We start from the raw sequence: 19,004 nt of genomic DNA, 5'->3' as shown, positions 1-19,004 counted from the left end.
CAAAAACAACCGACGAGGATGGGATTTTAACCCATGCATGCAGATAACAATAAATTAGCAGTCCATCGGCTTAACCACTCAGCCACCTCATTTTCATTTTTTTTCTTTGGTTAGTTTCCAGCTGTTTTATAACCAAACCTGATCCCTAAAAAGTGTTTTACAAATTTTGAGAAGTGTCAGTAATATGTATTCTAAATTTATTTTCCCTTATTTAAAATCAAATCTTTTCTTGTTTATAAAAATGTTATTAAATGGCATGCAAGAACTAGATGAGTGTATACATAGGTCTACTAGAACACATCTACAAAAAAAATATTTGTAGTAATAGTTCCATGCAAACATTTTCTAGAAGGTTTATCATTTACACAAGTTTTTAGAGTTCTGCTCCTCTAATCGGCTTAACAAATTTCAACCTGTTTTGGCAGTATTAGCCCTGCCTGCAATCTTGGGCTTTGGAAGACAATAAGGGTCATTTACAAAAACACCCGACGAGGATGGGATTTTAACCCATGCATGCAGAGAACAATAAATTAGCAGTCCATCGCCTTAACCACTCGGCCACCTCGTCAACTTATTTTCATTTTTTTTCTTTGGTTAGTTTCCAGCTGTTTTATAACCAAACCTGATCCCTAAAAAGTGTTTTACAAATTTTGAGAAGTGTCAGTAATATGTATTCTAAATTTATTTTCCCTTATTTAAAATCAAATCTTTTCTTGTTTATAAAAATGTCATTAAATGGCATGCAATAACTAGATGAGTGTATATATAGGTCTACTAGAACACATCTACAAAAAAAACCATTTGTAGTAATAGTTCCATGCAAATATTTTCTTGAAGGTTTATCATTTACACAAGTTTTTAGAGTTCTGCTCCTCTAATCGGCTTAACAAATTTCAACCTGTTTTGGCAGTATTAGCCCTGCCTGCAATCTTGGGCTTTGGAAGACAATAAGGGTCATTTACAAAAACACCCATGCAGAGCACAATGGTTTAGCAGTCCATCACCTTAACCACTCGTCCACCTCGTCAACTTATTTTCATTTTTTTTTCTTTGGTTAGTTTCCAGCTGTTTTATAACCAAACCTGATCCCTAAAAAGTGTTTTACAAATTTTGAGAAGTGTCAGTAATATGTATTCTAAATTTATTTTCCCTTATTTAAAATCAAATCTTTTCTTGTTTATAAAAATGTCATTAAATGGCATGCAATAACTAGATGAGTGTATATATAGGTCTACTAGAACAAATCTACAAAAAAAACCATTTGTAGTAATAGTTCCATGCAAACATTTTCTTGAAGGTTTATCATTTACACAAGTTTTTAGAGTTCTGCTCCTCTAATCGGCTTAACAAATTTCAACCTGTTTTGGCAGTATTAGCCCTGCCTGCAATCTTGGGCTTTGGAAGACAATAAGGGTCATTTGCAAAAACACCCGTCGAGGATGGGATTTAAACCCATGCATGCAGAGCACAATGGATTAGCAGTCCATCGCCTTAACCACTCGGCCACCTCGTCAACTTATTTTCATTTTTTTCTTTGGTTAGTTTCCAGCTGTTTTATAACCAAACCTGATCCCTAAAAAGTGTTTTACAAATTTTGAGAAGTGTCAGTAATATGTATTCTAAATTTATTTTCCCTTATTTAAAATCAAATCTTTTCTTGTTTATAAAAATGTCATTAAATGGCATGCAATAACTAGATGAGTGTATATATAGGTCTACTAGAACACATCTACAAAAAAAAAACATTTGTAGTAATAGTTCCATGCAAACATTTTCTTGAAGGTTTATCATTTACACAAGTTTTTAGAGTTCTGCTCCTCTAATCGGCTTAACAAATTTCAACCTGTTTTGGCAGTATTAGCCCTGCCTGCAATATTGGGCTTTGGAAGACAATAAGGGTCATTTGCAAAAACACCCGTCGAGGATGGGATATGAACCCATGCATGCGGAGCACAATGGTTTAGCAATCCATCACCTTAACCACTCGGCCACCTCGTCAACTTATTTTAATTTTTTTTCTTTGGTTAGTTTCCAGCTGTTTTATAACCAAACCTGATCCCTAAAAAGTGTTTTACAAATGTTGAGAAGTGTCAGTAATATGTATTCTAAATTTATTTTCCCTTATTTAAAATCAAATCTTTTCTTGTTTATAAAAATGTCATTAAATGGCATGCAAGAACTAGATGAGTGTATATATAGGTCTACTAGAACACATCTACAAAAAAAATATTTGTAGTAATAGTTCCATGCAAACATTTTCTTGAAGGTTTATCATTTACACAAGTTTTTAGAGTTCTGCTCCTCTAATCGGCTTAACAAATTTCAACCTGTTTTGGCAGTATTAGCCCTGCCTGCAATCTTGGGCTTTGGAAGACAATAAGGGTCATTTACAAAAACACCCGACGAGGATGGGATATGAACCCATGCATGCAGAGCACAATGGTTTAGCAGTCCATCACCTTAACCACTCGTCCACCTCGTCAACTTATTTTCATTTTTTTTTCTTTGGTTAGTTTCCAGCTGTTTTATAACCAAACCTGATCCCTAAAAAGTGTTTTACAAATTTTGAGAAGTGTCAGTAATATGTATTCTAAATTTATTTTCCCTTATTTAAAATCAAATCTTTTCTTGTTTATAAAAATGTCATTAAATGGCATGCAATAACTAGATGAGTGTATATATAGGTCTACTAGAACACATCTACAAAAAAAAACATTTGTAGTAATAGTTCCATGCAAACATTTTCTTGAAGGTTTATCATTTACACAAGTTTTTAGAGTTCTGCTCCTCTAATCGGCTTAACAAATTTCAACCTGTTTTGGCAGTATTAGCCCTGCCTGCAATCTTGGGCTTTGGAAGACAATAAGGGTCATTTGCAAAAACACCCGTCGAGGATGGGATATGAACCCATGCATGCGGAGCACAATGGTTTAGCAATCCATCACCTTAACCACTCGGCCACCTCGTCAACTTATTTTAATTTTTTTTCTTTGGTTAGTTTCCAGCTGTTTTATAACCAAACCTGATCCCTAAAAAGTGTTTTACAAATGTTGAGAAGTGTCAGTAATATGTATTCTAAATTTATTTTCCCTTATTTAAAATCAAATCTTTTCTTGTTTATAAAAATGTCATTAAATGGCATGCAAGAACTAGATGAGTGTATATATAGGTCTACTAGAACACATCTACAAAAAAAATATTTGTAGTAATAGTTCCATGCAAACATTTTCTTGAAGGTTTATCATTTACACAAGTTTTTAGAGTTCTGCTCCTCTAATCGGCTTAACAAATTTCAACCTGTTTTGGCAGTATTAGCCCTGCCTGCAATCTTGGGCTTTGGAAGACAATAAGGGTCATTTACAAAAACACCCGACGAGGATGGGATATGAACCCATGCATGCAGAGCACAATGGTTTAGCAGTCCATCACCTTAACCACTCGTCCACCTCGTCAACTTATTTTCATTTTTTTTTCTTTGGTTAGTTTCCAGCTGTTTTATAACCAAACCTGATCCCTAAAAAGTGTTTTACAAATTTTGAGAAGTGTCAGTAATATGTATTCTAAATTTATTTTCCCTTATTTAAAATCAAATCTTTTCTTGTTTATAAAAATGTCATTAAATGGCATGCAATAACTAGATGAGTGTATATATAGGTCTACTAGAACACATCTACAAAAAAAAACATTTGTAGTAATAGTTCCATGCAAACATTTTCTTGAAGGTTTATCATTTACACAAGTTTTTAGAGTTCTGCTCCTCTAATCGGCTTAACAAATTTCAACCTGTTTTGGCAGTATTAGCCCTGCCTGCAATCTTGGGCTTTGGAAGACAATAAGGGTCATTTGCAAAAACACCCGTCGAGGATGGGATTTGAACCCATGCATGCAGAGCACAATGGATTAGCAGTCCATCGCCTTAACCACTCGGCCACCTCGTCAACTTATTTTCATTTTTTTCTTTGGTTAGTTTCCAGCTGTTTTATAACCAAACCTGATCCCTAAAAAGTGTTTTACAAATTTTGAGAAGTGTCAGTAATATGTATTCTAAATTTATTTTCCCTTATTTAAAATCAAATCTTTTCTTGTTTATAAAAATGTCATTAAATGGCATGCAATAACTAGATGAGTGTATATATAGGTCTACTAGAACACATCTACAAAAAAAAAACATTTGTAGTAATAGTTCCATGCAAACATTTTCTTGAAGGTTTATCATTTACACAAGTTTTTAGAGTTCTGCTCCTCTAATCGGCTTAACAAATTTCAACCTGTTTTGGCAGTATTAGCCCTGCCTGCAATCTTGGGCTTTGGAAGACAATAAGGGTCATTTGCAAAAACACCCGTCGAGGATGGGATTTGAACCCATGCATGCAGAGCACAATGGATTAGCAGTCCATCGCCTTAACCACTCGGCCACCTCGTCAACTTATTTTCATTTTTTTCTTTGGTTAGTTTCCAGCTGTTTTATAACCAAACCTGATCCCTAAAAAGTGTTTTACAAATTTTGAGAAGTGTCAGTAATATGTATTCTAAATTTATTTTCCCTTATTTAAAATCAAATCTTTTCTTGTTTATAAAAATGTCATTAAATGGCATGCAAGAACTAGATGAGTGTATATATAGGTCTACTAGAACACATCTACAAAAAAAACATTTGTAGTAATAGTTCCATGCAAACATTTTCTAGAAGGTTTATCATTTACACAAGTTTTTAGAGTTCTGCTCCTCTAATCGGCTTAACAAATTTCAACCTGTTTTGGCAGTATTAGCCCTGCCTGCAATTTTGGGCTTTGGAAGACAATAAGGGTCATTTACAAAAACACCCGACGAGGATGGGATTTGAACCCATGCAGGCAGTCCATTGCCTTAACCACTCGGCCACCTCGTCAACTTATTTTCATTTTTTTCTTTGGTTAGTTTCCAGCTGTTTTATAACCAAACCTGATCCCTAAAAAGTGTTTTACAAATTTTGAGAAGTGTCAGTAATATGTATTCTAAATTTATTTTCCCTTATTTAAAATCAAATCTTTTCTTGTTTATAAAAATGTCATTAAATGGCATGCAATAACTAGATGAGTGTATATATAGGTCTACTAGAACACATCTACAAAAAAAACCATTTGTAGTAATAGTTCCATGCAAACATTTTCTAGAAGGTTTATCATTTACACAAGTTTTTAGAGTTCTGCTCCTCTAATCGGCTTAACAAATTTCAACCTGTTTTGGCAGTATTAGCCCTGCCTGCAATTTTGGGCTTTGGAAGACAATAAGGGTCATTTACAAAAACACCCGACGAGGATGGGATTTGAACCCATGCAGGCAGTCCATTGCCTTAACCACTCGGCCACCTCGTCAACTTATTTTCATTTTTTTCTTTGGTTAGTTTCCAGCTGTTTTATAACCAAACCTGATCCCTAAAAAGTGTTTTACAAATTTTGAGAAGTGTCAGTAATATGTATTCTAAATTTATTTTCCCTTATTTAAAATCAAATCTTTTCTTGTTTATAAAAATGTCATTAAATGGCATGCAATAACTAGATGAGTGTATATATAGGTCTACTAGAACACATCTACAAAAAAAACCATTTGTAGTAATAGTTCCATGCAAACATTTTCTAGAAGGTTTATCATTTACACAAGTTTTTAGAGTTCTGCTCCTCTAATCGGCTTAACAAATTTCAACCTGTTTTGGCAGTATTAGCCCTGCCTGCAATCTTGGGCTTTGGAAGACAATAAGGGTCATTTACAAAAACACCCAACGAGGATGGGATTTGAACCCATGCATACAGAGCACAATGGATTAGCAGTCCATCGCCTTAACCACTCGGCCACCTCGTCAACTTATTTTCATTTTTTTTTCTTTGGTTAGTTTCCAGCTGTTTTATAACCAAACCTGATCCCTAAAAAGTGTTTTACAAATTTTGAGAAGTGTCAGTAATATGTATTCTAAATTTATTTTCCCTTATTTAAAATCAAATCTTTTCTTGTTTATAAAAATGTCATTAAATGGCATGCAATAACTAGATGAGTGTATATATAGGTCTACTAGAACACATCTACAAAAAAAACATTTGTAGTAATAGTTCCATGCAAACATTTTCTAGAAGGTTTATCATTTACACAAGTTTTTAGAGTTCTGCTCCTCTAATCGGCTTAACAAATTTCAACCTGTTTTGGCAGTATTAGCCCTGCCTGCAATCTTGGGCTTTGGAAGACAATAAGGGTCATTTACAAAAACACCCGACGAGGATGGGATGCAGAGCACAATGGATTAGCAGTCCATCGCCTTAACCACTCGGCCACCTCGTCAACTTATTTTCATTTTTTTCTTTGGTTAGTTTCCAGCTGTTTTATAACCAAACCTGATCCCTAAAAAGTGTTTTACAAATTTTGAGAAGTGTCAGTAATATGTATTCTAAATTTATTTTCCCTTATTTAAAATCAAATCTTTTCTTGTTTATAAAAATGTCATTAAATGGCATGCAATAACTAGATGAGTGTATATATAGGTCTACTAGAACACATCTACAAAAAAAACCATTTGTAGTAATAGTTCCATGCAAACATTTTCTAGAAGGTTTATCATTTACACAAGTTTTTAGAGTTCTGCTCCTCTAATCGGCTTAACAAATTTCAACCTGTTTTGGCAGTATTAGCCCTGCCTGCAATCTTGGGCTTTGGAAGACAATAAGGGTCATTTACAAAAACACCCGACGAGGATGGGATATGAACCCATGCATGCAGAGCACAGTGGTTTAGCAGTCCATCACCTTAACCACTCGGCCACCTCGTCAACTTATTTTCATTTTTTTTCTTTGGTTAGTTTCCAGCTGTTTTATAACCAAACCTGATCCCTAAAAAGTGTTTTACAAATTTTGAGAAGTGTCAGTAATATGTATTCTAAATTTATTTTCCCTTATTTAAAATCAAATCTTTTCTTGTTTATAAAAATGTTATTAAATGGCATGCAAGAACTAGATGAGTGTATACATAGGTCTACTAGAACACATCTACAAAAAAATATATGTAGTAATAGTTCCATGCAAACATTTTCTAGAAGGTTTATCATTTACACAAGTTTTTAGAGTTCTGCTCCTCTAATCGGCTTAACAAATTTCAACCTGTTTTGGCAGTATTAGCCCTGCCTGCAATTTTGGGCTTTGGAAGACAATAAGGGTCATTTACAAAAACACCCGACGAGGATGGGATTTGAACCCATGCAAGCAGTCCATTGCCTTAACCACTCGGCCACCTCGTCAACTTATTTTCATTTTTTTCTTTGGTTAGTTTCCAGCTGTTTTATAACCAAACCTGATCCCTAAAAAGTGTTTTACAAATTTTGAGAAGTGTCAGTAATATGTATTCTAAATTTATTTTCCCTTATTTAAAATCAAATCTTTTCTTGTTTATAAAAATGTCATTAAATGGCATGCAATAACTAGATGAGTGTATATATAGGTCTACTAGAACACATCTACAAAAAAAACCATTTGTAGTAATAGTTCCATGCAAACATTTTCTAGAAGGTTTATCATTTACACAAGTTTTTAGAGTTCTGCTCCTCTAATCGGCTTAACAAATTTCAACCTGTTTTGGCAGTATTAGCCCTGCCTGCAATCTTGGGCTTTGGAAGACAATAAGGGTCATTTACAAAAACACCTGACGAGGATGGGATTTGAACCCATGCATGCAGAGCACAATGGATTAGCAGTCCATCGCCTTAACCACTCAGCCACCTCGTCAACTTATTTTCATTTTTTTCTTTGGTTAGTTTCCAGCTGTTTTATAACCAAACCTGATCCCTAAAAAGTGTTTTACAAATTTTGAGAAGTGTCAGTAATATGTATTCTAAATTTATTTTCCCTTATTTAAAATCAAATCTTTTCTTGTTTATAAAAATGTCATTAAATGGCATGCAAGAACTAGATGAGTGTATATATAGGTCTACTAGAACACATCTACAAAAAAAAACATTTGTAGTAATAGTTCCATGCAAACATTTTCTAGAAGGTTTATCATTTACACAAGTTTTTAGAGTTCTGCTCCTCTAATCGGCTTAACAAATTTCAACCTGTTTTGGCAGTATTAGCCCTGCCTGCAATTTTGGGCTTTGGAAGACAATAAGGGTCATTTACAAAAACACCCGACGAGGATGGGATTTGAACCCATGCAGGCAGTCCATTGCCTTAACCACTCGGCCACCTCGTCAACTTATTTTCATTTTTTTCTTTGGTTAGTTTCCAGCTGTTTTATAACCAAACCTGATCCCTAAAAAGTGTTTTACAAATTTTGAGAAGTGTCAGTAATATGTATTCTAAATTTATTTTCCCTTATTTAAAATCAAATCTTTTCTTGTTTATAAAAATGTTATTAAATGGCATGCAAGAACTAGATGAGTGTATACATAGGTCTACTAGAACACATCTACAAAAAAATATATGTAGTAATAGTTCCATGCAAACATTTTCTAGAAGGTTTATCATTTACACAAGTTTTTAGAGTTCTGCTCCTCTAATCGGCTTAACAAATTTCAACCTGTTTTGGCAGTATTAGCCCTGCCTGCAATTTTGGGCTTTGGAAGACAATAAGGGTCATTTACAAAAACACCCGACGAGGATGGGATTTGAACCCATGCAGGCAGTCCATTGCCTTAACCACTCGGCCACCTCATCAACTTATTTTCATTTTTTTCTTTGGTTAGTTTCCAGCTGTTTTATAACCAAACCTGATCCCTAAAAAGTGTTTTACAAATTTTGAGAAGTGTCAGTAATATGTATTCTAAATTTATTTTCCCTTATTTAAAATCAAATCTTTTCTTGTTTATAAAAATGTCATTAAATGGCATGCAAGAACTAGATGAGTGTATATATAGGTCTACTAGAACACATCTACAAAAAAAAACATTTGTAGTAATAGTTCCATGCAAACATTTTCTAGAAGGTTTATCATTTACACAAGTTTTTAGAGTTCTGCTCCTCTAATCGGCTTAACAAATTTCAACCTGTTTTGGCAGTATTAGCCCTGCCTTCAATTTTGGGCATTGGAAGACAATAAGGGTCATTTACAAAAACACCTGACAAGGATGGGATTTGAACCCATGCATGCAGAGCACAATGGATTAGCAGTCCATCGCCTTAACCACTCAGCCACCTCGTCAACTTATTTTCATTTTTTTCTTTGGTTAGTTTCCAGCTGTTTTATAACCAAACCTGATCCCTAAAAAGTGTTTTACAAATTTTGAGAAGTGTCAGTAATATGTATTCTAAATTTATTTTCCCTTATTTAAAATCAAATCTTTTCTTGTTTATAAAAATGTCATTAAATGGCATGCAAGAACTAGATGAGTGTATATATAGGTCTACTAGAACACATCTACAAAAAAAAACATTTGTAGTAATAGTTCCATGCAAACATTTTCTAGAAGGTTTATCATTTACACAAGTTTTTAGAGTTCTGCTCCTCTAATCGGCTTAACAAATTTCAACCTGTTTTGGCAGTATTAGCCCTGCCTGCAATTTTGGGCTTTGGAAGACAATAAGGGTCATTTACAAAAACACCCGACGAGGATGGGATTTGAACCCATGCAGGCAGTCCATTGCCTTAACCACTCGGCCACCTCGTCAACTTATTTTCATTTTTTTCTTTGGTTAGTTTCCAGCTGTTTTATAACCAAACCTGATCCCTAAAAAGTGTTTTACAAATTTTGAGAAGTGTCAGTAATATGTATTCTAAATTTATTTTCCCTTATTTAAAATCAAATCTTTTCTTGTTTATAAAAATGTCATTAAATGGCATGCAATAACTAGATGAGTGTATATATAGGTCTACTAGAACACATCTACAAAAAAAAAACATTTGTAGTAATAGTTCCATGCAAACATTTTCTAGAAGGTTTATCATTTACACAAGTTTTTAGAGTTCTGCTCCTCTAATCGGCTTAACAAATTTCAACCTGTTTTGGCAGTATTAGCCCTGCCTGCAATCTTGGGCTTTGGAAGACAATAAGGGTAATTTACAAAAACAACCGACAAGGATGGGATTTGAACCCATGCATGCAGAGCACAATGGATTAGCAGTCCATCGCCTTAACCACTCGGCCACCTCGTCAACTTATTTTCATTTTTTTCTTTGGTTAGTTTCCAGCTGTTTTATAACCAAACCTGATCCCTAAAAAGTGTTTTACAAATTTTGAGAAGTGTCAGTAATATGTATTCTAAATTTATTTTCCCTTATTTAAAATCAAATCTTTTCTTGTTTATAAAAATGTCATTAAATGGCATGCAATAACTAGATGAGTGTATATATAGGTCTACTAGAACACATCTACAAAAAAAAAACATTTGTAGTAATAGTTCCATGCAAACATTTTCTAGAAGGTTTATCATTTACACAAGTTTTTAGAGTTCTGCTCCTCTAATCGGCTTAACAAATTTCAACCTGTTTTGGCAGTATTAGCCCTGCCTGCAATCTTGGGCTTTGGAAGACAATAAGGGTAATTTACAAAAACACCCGACGAGGATGGGATTTGAACCCATGCATGCAGAGCACAATGGATTAGCAGTCCATCGCCTTAACCACTCGGCCACCTCGTCAACTTATTTTCATTTTTTTCTTTGGTTAGTTTCCAGCTGTTTTATAACCAAACCTGATCCCTAAAAAGTGTTTTACAAATTTTGAGAAGTGTCAGTAATATGTATTCTAAATTTATTTTCCCTTATTTAAAATCAAATCTTTTCTTGTTTATAAAAATGTCATTAAATGGCATGCAAAAACTAGATGAGTGTATATATAGGTCTACTAGAACACATCTACAAAAAAAAACATTTGTAGTAATAGTTCCATGCAAACATTTTCTAGAAGGTTTATCATTTACACAAGTTTTTAGAGTTCTGCTCCTCTAATCGGCTTAACAAATTTCAACCTGTTTTGGCAGTATTAGCCCTGCCTGCAATTTTGGGCTTTGGAAGACAATAAGGGTCATTTACAAAAACACCCGACGAGGATGGGATTTGAACCCATGCAGGCAGTCCATTGCCTTAACCACTCGGCCACCTCGTCAACTTTTTTTAATTTTTTTCTTTGGTTAGTTTCCAGCTGTTTTATAACCAAACCTGATCCCTAAAAAGTGTTTTACAAATTTTGAGAAGTGTCAGTAATATGTATTCTAAATTTATTTTCCCTTATTTTAAATCAAATCTTTTCTTGTTTATAAAAATGTCATTAAATGGCATGCAATAACTAGATGAGTGTATATATAGGTCTACTAGAACACATCTACAAAAAAAAACATTTGTAGTAATAGTTCCATGCAAACATTTTCTAGAAGGTTTATCATTTACACAAGTTTTTAGAGTTCTGCGCCTCTAATCGGCTTAACAAATTTCAACCTGTTTTGGCAGTATTAGCCCTGCCTGCAATCTTGGGCTTTGGAAGACAATAAGGGTCATTTACAAAAACACCCGACGAGGATGGGATATGAACCCATGCATGCAGAGCACAATGGTTTAGCAGTCCATCACCTTAACCACTCGGCCACCTCGTCAACTTATTTTTTAATTTTTTTTCTTTGGTTAGTTTCCAGCTGTTTTATAACCAAACCTGATCCCTAAAAAGTGTTTTACAAATTTTGAGAAGTGTCAGTAATATGTATTCTAAATTTATTTTCCCTTATTTAAAATCAAATCTTTTCTTGTTTATAAAAATGTCATTAAATGGCATGCAAGAACTAGATGAGTGTATATATAGGTCTACTAGAACACATCTACAAAAAAAAACATTTGTAGTAATAGTTCCATGCAAACATTTTCTAGAAGGTTTATCATTTACACAAGTTTTTAGAGTTCTGCTCCTCTAATCGGCTTAACAAATTTCAACCTGTTTTGGCAGTATTAGCCCTGCCTGCAATTTTGGGCTTTGGAAGACAATAAGGGTCATTTACAAAAACACCCGACGAGGATGGGATTTGAACCCATGCAGGCAGTCCATTGCCTTAACCACTCGGCCACCTCGTCAACTTATTTTCATTTTTTTCTTTGGTTAGTTTCCAGCTGTTTTATAACCAAACCTGATCCCTAAAAAGTGTTTTACAAATTTTGAGAAGTGTCAGTAATATGTATTCTAAATTTATTTTCCCTTATTTAAAATCAAATCTTTTCTTGTTTATAAAAATGTCATTAAATGGCATGCAATAACTAGATGAGTGTATATATAGGTCTACTAGAACACATCTACAAAAAAAAAACATTTGTAGTAATAGTTCCATGCAAACATTTTCTAGAAGGTTTATCATTTACACAAGTTTTTAGAGTTCTGCTCCTCTAATCGGCTTAACAAATTTCAACCTGTTTTGGCAGTATTAGCCCTGCCTGCAATCTTGGGCTTTGGAAGACAATAAGGGTAATTTACAAAAACAACCGACAAGGATGGGATTTGAACCCATGCATGCAGAGCACAATGGATTAGCAGTCCATCGCCTTAACCACTCGGCCACCTCGTCAACTTATTTTCATTTTTTTCTTTGGTTAGTTTCCAGCTGTTTTATAACCAAACCTGATCCCTAAAAAGTGTTTTACAAATTTTGAGAAGTGTCAGTAATATGTATTCTAAATTTATTTTCCCTTATTTAAAATCAAATCTTTTCTTGTTTATAAAAATGTCATTAAATGGCATGCAATAACTAGATGAGTGTATATATAGGTCTACTAGAACACATCTACAAAAAAAAAACATTTGTAGTAATAGTTCCATGCAAACATTTTCTAGAAGGTTTATCATTTACACAAGTTTTTAGAGTTCTGCTCCTCTAATCGGCTTAACAAATTTCAACCTGTTTTGGCAGTATTAGCCCTGCCTGCAATCTTGGGCTTTGGAAGACAATAAGGGTAATTTACAAAAACACCCGACGAGGATGGGATTTGAACCCATGCATGCAGAGCACAATGGATTAGCAGTCCATCGCCTTAACCACTCGGCCACCTCGTCAACTTATTTTCATTTTTTTCTTTGGTTAGTTTCCAGCTGTTTTATAACCAAACCTGATCCCTAAAAAGTGTTTTACAAATTTTGAGAAGTGTCAGTAATATGTATTCTAAATTTATTTTCCCTTATTTAAAATCAAATCTTTTCTTGTTTATAAAAATGTCATTAAATGGCATGCAAAAACTAGATGAGTGTATATATAGGTCTACTAGAACACATCTACAAAAAAAAACATTTGTAGTAATAGTTCCATGCAAACATTTTCTAGAAGGTTTATCATTTACACAAGTTTTTAGAGTTCTGCTCCTCTAATCGGCTTAACAAATTTCAACCTGTTTTGGCAGTATTAGCCCTGCCTGCAATTTTGGGCTTTGGAAGACAATAAGGGTCATTTACAAAAACACCCGACGAGGATGGGATTTGAACCCATGCAGGCAGTCCATTGCCTTAACCACTCGGCCACCTCGTCAACTTTTTTTAATTTTTTTCTTTGGTTAGTTTCCAGCTGTTTTATAACCAAACCTGATCCCTAAAAAGTGTTTTACAAATTTTGAGAAGTGTCAGTAATATGTATTCTAAATTTATTTTCCCTTATTTTAAATCAAATCTTTTCTTGTTTATAAAAATGTCATTAAATGGCATGCAATAACTAGATGAGTGTATATATAGGTCTACTAGAACACATCTACAAAAAAAAACATTTGTAGTAATAGTTCCATGCAAACATTTTCTAGAAGGTTTATCATTTACACAAGTTTTTAGAGTTCTGCTCCTCTAATCGGCTTAACAAATTTCAACCTGTTTTGGCAGTATTAGCCCTGCCTGCAATCTTGGGCTTTGGAAGACAATAAGGGTCATTTACAAAAACACCCGACGAGGATGGGATATGAACCCATGCATGCAGAGCACAATGGTTTAGCAGTCCATCACCTTAACCACTCGGCCACCTCGTCAACTTATTTTTTAATTTTTTTTCTTTGGTTAGTTTCCAGCTGTTTTATAACCAAACCTGATCCCTAAAAAGTGTTTTACAAATTTTGAGAAGTGTCAGTAATATGTATTCTAAATTTATTTTCCCTTATTTAAAATCAAATCTTTTCTTGTTTATAAAAATGTCATTAAATGGCATGCAATAACTAGATGAGTGTATATATAGGTCTACTAGAACACATCTACAATATAAAACATTTGTAGTAATAGTTCCATGCAAACATTTTCTAGAAGGTTTATCATTTACACAAGTTTTTAGAGTTCTGCTCCTCTAATCGGCTTAACAAATTTCAACCTGTTTTGGCAGTATTAGCCCTGCCTGCAATTTTGGGCTTTGGAAGACAATAAGGGTCATTTACAAAAACACCCGACGAGGATGGGATATGAACCCATGCATGCAGAGCACAATGGTTTAGCAGTCCATCACCTTAACCACTCGGCCACCTCGTCAACTTATTTTTTAATTTTGTTCTTTGGTTAGTTTCCAGCTGTTTTATAACCAAACCTGATCCCTAAAAAGTGTTTTACAAATTTTGAGAAGTGTCAGTAATATGTATTCTAAATTTATTTTCCCTTATTTAAAATCAAATCTTTTCTTGTTTATAAAAATGTCATTAAATGGCATGCAATAACTAGATGAGTGTATATATAGGTCTACTAGAACACATCTACAAAAAAAAACATTTGTAGTAATAGTTCCATGCAAACATTTTCTAGAAGGTTTATCATTTACACAAGTTTTTAGAGTTCTGCTCCTCTAATCGGCTTAACAAATTTCAACCTGTTTTGGCAGTATTAGCCCTGCCTGCAATTTTGGGCTTTGGAAGACAATAAGGGTCATTTACAGAAACACCCGACGAGGATGGGATTTGAACCCATGCATGCAGAGCACAATGGATTAGCAGTCCATCGCCTTAACCACTCGGCCACCTCGTCAACTTATTTTCATTTTTTTCTTTGGTTAGTTTCCAGCTGTTTTATAACCAAACCTGATCCCTAAAAAGTGTTTTACAAATTTTGAGAAGTGTCAGTAATATGTATTCTAAATTTATTTTCCCTTATTTAAAATCAAATCTTTTCTTGTTTATAAAAATGTCATTAAATGGCATGCAATAACTAGATGAGTGTATATATAGGTCTACTAGAACACATCTACAAAAAAAAACATTTGTAGTAATAGTTCCATGCAAACATTTTCTAGAAGGTTTATCATTTACACAAGTTTTTAGAGTTCTGCTCCTCTAATCGGCTTAACAAATTTCAACCTGTTTTGGCAGTATTAGCCCTGCCTGCAATTTTGGGCTTTGGAAGACAATAAGGGTCATTTACAAAAACACCCGACGAGGATGGGATTTGAACCCATGCAGGCAGTCCATTGCCTTAACCACTCGGCCACCTCGTCAACTTATTTTCATTTTTTTCTTTGGTTAGTTTCCAGCTGTTTTATAACCAAACCTGATCCCTAAAAAGTGTTTTACAAATTTTGAGAAGTGTCAGTAATATGTATTCTAAATTTATTTTCCCTTATTTAAAATCAAATCTTTTCTTGTTTATAAAAATGTCATTAAATGGCATGCAATAACTAGATGAGTGTATATATAGGTCTACTAGAACACATCTACAAAAAAAAAACATTTGTAGTAATAGTTCCATGCAAACATTTTCTAGAAGGTTTATCATTTACACAAGTTTTTAGAGTTCTGCTCCTCTAATCGGCTTAACAAATTTCAACCTGTTTTGGCAGTATTAGCCCTGCCTGCAATCTTGGGCTTTGGAAGACAATAAGGGTAATTTACAAAAACAACCGACAAGGATGGGATTTGAACCCATGCATGCAGAGCACAATGGATTAGCAGTCCATCGCCTTAACCACTCGGCCACCTCATCAACTTATTTTCATTTTTTTCTTTGGTTAGTTTCCAGCTGTTTTATAACCAAACCTGATCCCTAAAAAGTGTTTTACAAATTTTGAGAAGTGTCAGTAATATGTATTCTAAATTTATTTTCCCTTATTTAAAATCAAATCTTTTCTTGTTTATAAAAATGTCATTAAATGGCATGCAATAACTAGATGAGTGTATATATAGGTCTACTAGAACACATCTACAAAAAAAAAACATTTGTAGTAATAGTTCCATGCAAACATTTTCTAGAAGGTTTATCATTTACACAAGTTTTTAGAGTTCTGCTCCTCTAATCGGCTTAACAAATTTCAACCTGTTTTGGCAGTATTAGCCCTGCCTGCAATCTTGGGCTTTGGAAGACAATAAGGGTAATTTACAAAAACACCCGACGAGGATGGGATTTGAACCCATGCATGCAGAGCACAATGGATTAGCAGTCCATCGCCTTAACCACTCAGCCACCTCGTCAACTTATTTTCATTTTTTTCTTTGGTTAGTTTCCAGCTGTTTTATAACCAAACCTGATCCCTAAAAAGTGTTTTACAAATTTTGAGAAGTGTCAGTAATATGTATTCTAAATTTATTTTCCCTTATTTAAAATCAAATCTTTTCTTGTTTATAAAAATGTCATTAAATGGCATGCAAAAACTAGATGAGTGTATATATAGGTCTACTAGAACACATCTACAAAAAAAAACATTTGTAGTAATAGTTCCATGCAAACATTTTCTAGAAGGTTTATCATTTACACAAGTTTTTAGAGTTCTGCTCCTCTAATCGGCTTAACAAATTTCAACCTGTTTTGGCAGTATTAGCCCTGCCTGCAATTTTGGGCTTTGGAAGACAATAAGGGTCATTTACAAAAACACCCGACGAGGATGGGATTTGAACCCATGCAGGCAGTCCATTGCCTTAACCACTCGGCCACCTCGTCAACTTTTTTTAATTTTTTTCTTTGGTTAGTTTCCAGCTGTTTTATAACCAAACCTGATCCCTAAAAAGTGTTTTACAAATTTTGAGAAGTGTCAGTAATATGTATTCTAAATTTATTTTCCCTTATTTTAAATCAAATCTTTTCTTGTTTATAAAAATGTCATTAAATGGCATGCAATAACTAGATGAGTGTGTATATAGGTCTACTAGAACACATCTACAAAAAAAAACATTTGTAGTAATAGTTCCATGCAAACATTTTCTAGAAGGTTTATCATTTAGACAAGTTTTTAGAGTTCTGCTCCTCTAATCGGCTTAACAAATTTCAACCTGTTCTGGCAGTATTAGCCCTGCCTGCAATCTTGGGCTTTGGAAGACAATAAGGGTCATTTACAAAAACACCCGACGAGGATGGGATATGAACCCATGCATGCAGAGCACAATGGTTTAGCAGTCCATCACCTTAACCACTCGGCCACCTCGTCAACTTATTTTTTAATTTTTTTTTCTTTGGTTAGTTTCCAGCTGTTTTATAACCAAACCTGATCCCTAAAAAGTGTTTTACAAATTTTGAGAAGTGTCAGTAATATGTATTCTAAATTTATTTTCCCTTATTTAAAATCAAATCTTTTCTTGTTTATAAAAATGTCATTAAATGGCATGCAAGAACTAGATGAGTGTATATATAGGTCTACTAGAACACATCTGCAAAAAAAAACATTTGTAGTAATAGTTCCATGCAAACATTTTCTAGAAGGTTTATCATTTACACAAGTTTTTAGAGTTCTGCTCCTCTAATCGGCTTAACAAATTTCAACCTGTTTTGGCAGTATTAGCCCTGCCTGCAATCTTGGGCTTTGGAAGACAATAAGGGTCATTTACAAAAACACCCGACGAGGATGGGATATGAACCCATGCATGCAGAGCACAATGGATTAGCAGTCCATCGCCTTAACCACTCGGCCACCTCGTCAACTTATTTTCATTTTTTTTCTTTGGTTAGTTTCCAGCTGTTTTATAACCAAACCTGATCCCTAAAAAGTGTTTTACAAATTTTGAGAAGTGTCAGTAATATGTATTCTAAATTTATTTTCCCTTATTTAAAATCAAATCTTTTCTTGTTTATAAAAATGTCATTAAATGGCATGCAATAACTAGATGAGTGTATATATAGGTCTACTAGAACACATCTACAAAAAAAAACATTTGTAGTAATAGTTCCATGCAAACATTTTCTAGAAGGTTTATCATTTACACAAGTTTTTAGAGTTCTGCTCCTCTAATCAGCTTAACAAATTTCAACCTGTTTTGGCAGTATTAGCCCTGCCTGCAATTTTGGGCTTTGGAAGACAATAAGGGTCATTTACAGAAACACCCGACGAGGATGGGATTTGAACCCATGCATGCAGAGCACAATGGATTAGCAGTCCATCGCCTTAACCACTCGGCCACCTCGTCAACTTATTTTTTAATTTTTTTCTTTGGTTAGTTTCCAGCTGTTTTATAACCAAACCTGATCCCTAAAAAGTGTTTTACAAATTTTGAGAAGTGTCAGTAATATGTATTCTAAATTTATTTTCCCTTATTTAAAATCAAATCTTTTCTTGTTTATAAAAATGTCATTAAATGGCATGCAAGAACTAGATGAGTGTATATATAGGTCTACTAGAACACATCTACAAAAAAAAAACATTTGTAGTAATAGTTCCATGCAAACATTTTCTAGAAGGTTTATCATTTACACAAGTTTTTAGAGTTCTGCTCCTCTAATCGGCTTAACAAATTTCAACCTGTTTTGGCAGTATTAGCCCTGCCTGCAATCTTGGGCTTTGGAAGACAATAAGGGTCATTTACAAAAACACCCAACGAGGATGGGATTTAAACCCATGCATGCAGAGCACAAAGGATTAGCAGTCCATCACCTTAACCACTCGGCCACCTCGTCAATTTATTTTCATTTTTTTCTTTGGTTAGTTTCCAGCTGTTTTATAACCAAACCTGATCCCTAAAAAGTGTTTTACAAATTTTGAGAAGTGTCAGTAATATGTATTCTAAATTTATTTTCCCTTATTTAAAATCAAATCTTTTCTTGTTTATAAAAATGTCATTAAATGGCATGCAATAACTAGATGAGTGTATATATAGGTCTACTAGAACACATCTACAAAAAAAAACATTTGTAGTAATAGTTCCATGCAA

General features: G+C 34.0%; 14 non-coding genes across 14 annotated transcripts; all 14 read right to left on the bottom strand.

The window, feature by feature from the left end:
• Positions 1-3,856: 3,856 nt before the first annotated feature.
• On the bottom strand, positions 3,857-3,938 carry TRNAS-GCU (transfer RNA serine (anticodon GCU)). The gene has a single exon. It is a non-coding gene; the product is annotated as a tRNA-Ser (tRNA).
• A 403-nt stretch (positions 3,939-4,341) lies between these two features.
• On the bottom strand, positions 4,342-4,423 carry TRNAS-GCU (transfer RNA serine (anticodon GCU)). The gene has a single exon. It is a non-coding gene; the product is annotated as a tRNA-Ser (tRNA).
• Positions 4,424-5,756: 1,333 nt separating this feature from the next.
• TRNAS-GCU (transfer RNA serine (anticodon GCU)) lies at positions 5,757-5,838 on the bottom strand. The gene has a single exon. It is a non-coding gene; the product is annotated as a tRNA-Ser (tRNA).
• A 1,822-nt stretch (positions 5,839-7,660) lies between these two features.
• TRNAS-GCU (transfer RNA serine (anticodon GCU)) lies at positions 7,661-7,742 on the bottom strand. The gene has a single exon. It is a non-coding gene; the product is annotated as a tRNA-Ser (tRNA).
• A 1,332-nt stretch (positions 7,743-9,074) lies between these two features.
• On the bottom strand, positions 9,075-9,156 carry TRNAS-GCU (transfer RNA serine (anticodon GCU)). Its single transcript has one exon. It is a non-coding gene; the product is annotated as a tRNA-Ser (tRNA).
• Positions 9,157-10,025: 869 nt separating this feature from the next.
• TRNAS-GCU (transfer RNA serine (anticodon GCU)) lies at positions 10,026-10,107 on the bottom strand. Its single transcript has one exon. It is a non-coding gene; the product is annotated as a tRNA-Ser (tRNA).
• A 403-nt stretch (positions 10,108-10,510) lies between these two features.
• TRNAS-GCU (transfer RNA serine (anticodon GCU)) lies at positions 10,511-10,592 on the bottom strand. The gene has a single exon. It is a non-coding gene; the product is annotated as a tRNA-Ser (tRNA).
• Positions 10,593-12,414: 1,822 nt separating this feature from the next.
• TRNAS-GCU (transfer RNA serine (anticodon GCU)) lies at positions 12,415-12,496 on the bottom strand. The gene has a single exon. It is a non-coding gene; the product is annotated as a tRNA-Ser (tRNA).
• A 403-nt stretch (positions 12,497-12,899) lies between these two features.
• On the bottom strand, positions 12,900-12,981 carry TRNAS-GCU (transfer RNA serine (anticodon GCU)). The gene has a single exon. It is a non-coding gene; the product is annotated as a tRNA-Ser (tRNA).
• Positions 12,982-14,822: 1,841 nt separating this feature from the next.
• On the bottom strand, positions 14,823-14,904 carry TRNAS-GCU (transfer RNA serine (anticodon GCU)). The gene has a single exon. It is a non-coding gene; the product is annotated as a tRNA-Ser (tRNA).
• An 869-nt stretch (positions 14,905-15,773) lies between these two features.
• Positions 15,774-15,855, bottom strand: TRNAS-GCU (transfer RNA serine (anticodon GCU)). The gene has a single exon. It is a non-coding gene; the product is annotated as a tRNA-Ser (tRNA).
• A 403-nt stretch (positions 15,856-16,258) lies between these two features.
• Positions 16,259-16,340, bottom strand: TRNAS-GCU (transfer RNA serine (anticodon GCU)). The gene has a single exon. It is a non-coding gene; the product is annotated as a tRNA-Ser (tRNA).
• A 1,356-nt stretch (positions 16,341-17,696) lies between these two features.
• TRNAS-GCU (transfer RNA serine (anticodon GCU)) lies at positions 17,697-17,778 on the bottom strand. The gene has a single exon. It is a non-coding gene; the product is annotated as a tRNA-Ser (tRNA).
• A 403-nt stretch (positions 17,779-18,181) lies between these two features.
• On the bottom strand, positions 18,182-18,263 carry TRNAS-GCU (transfer RNA serine (anticodon GCU)). The gene has a single exon. It is a non-coding gene; the product is annotated as a tRNA-Ser (tRNA).
• Positions 18,264-19,004: the final 741 nt, after the last annotated feature.

The sequence above is a fragment of the Rhinoderma darwinii genome, chromosome 3, assembly GCF_050947455.1.
Source record: "Rhinoderma darwinii isolate aRhiDar2 chromosome 3, aRhiDar2.hap1, whole genome shotgun sequence".
Lineage (NCBI taxonomy): Eukaryota > Metazoa > Chordata > Amphibia > Anura > Rhinodermatidae > Rhinoderma > Rhinoderma darwinii.
The sequence above is the reverse complement of the archived record's forward strand: the minus strand, read 5'-3'. Positions and strand labels throughout refer to the sequence as shown.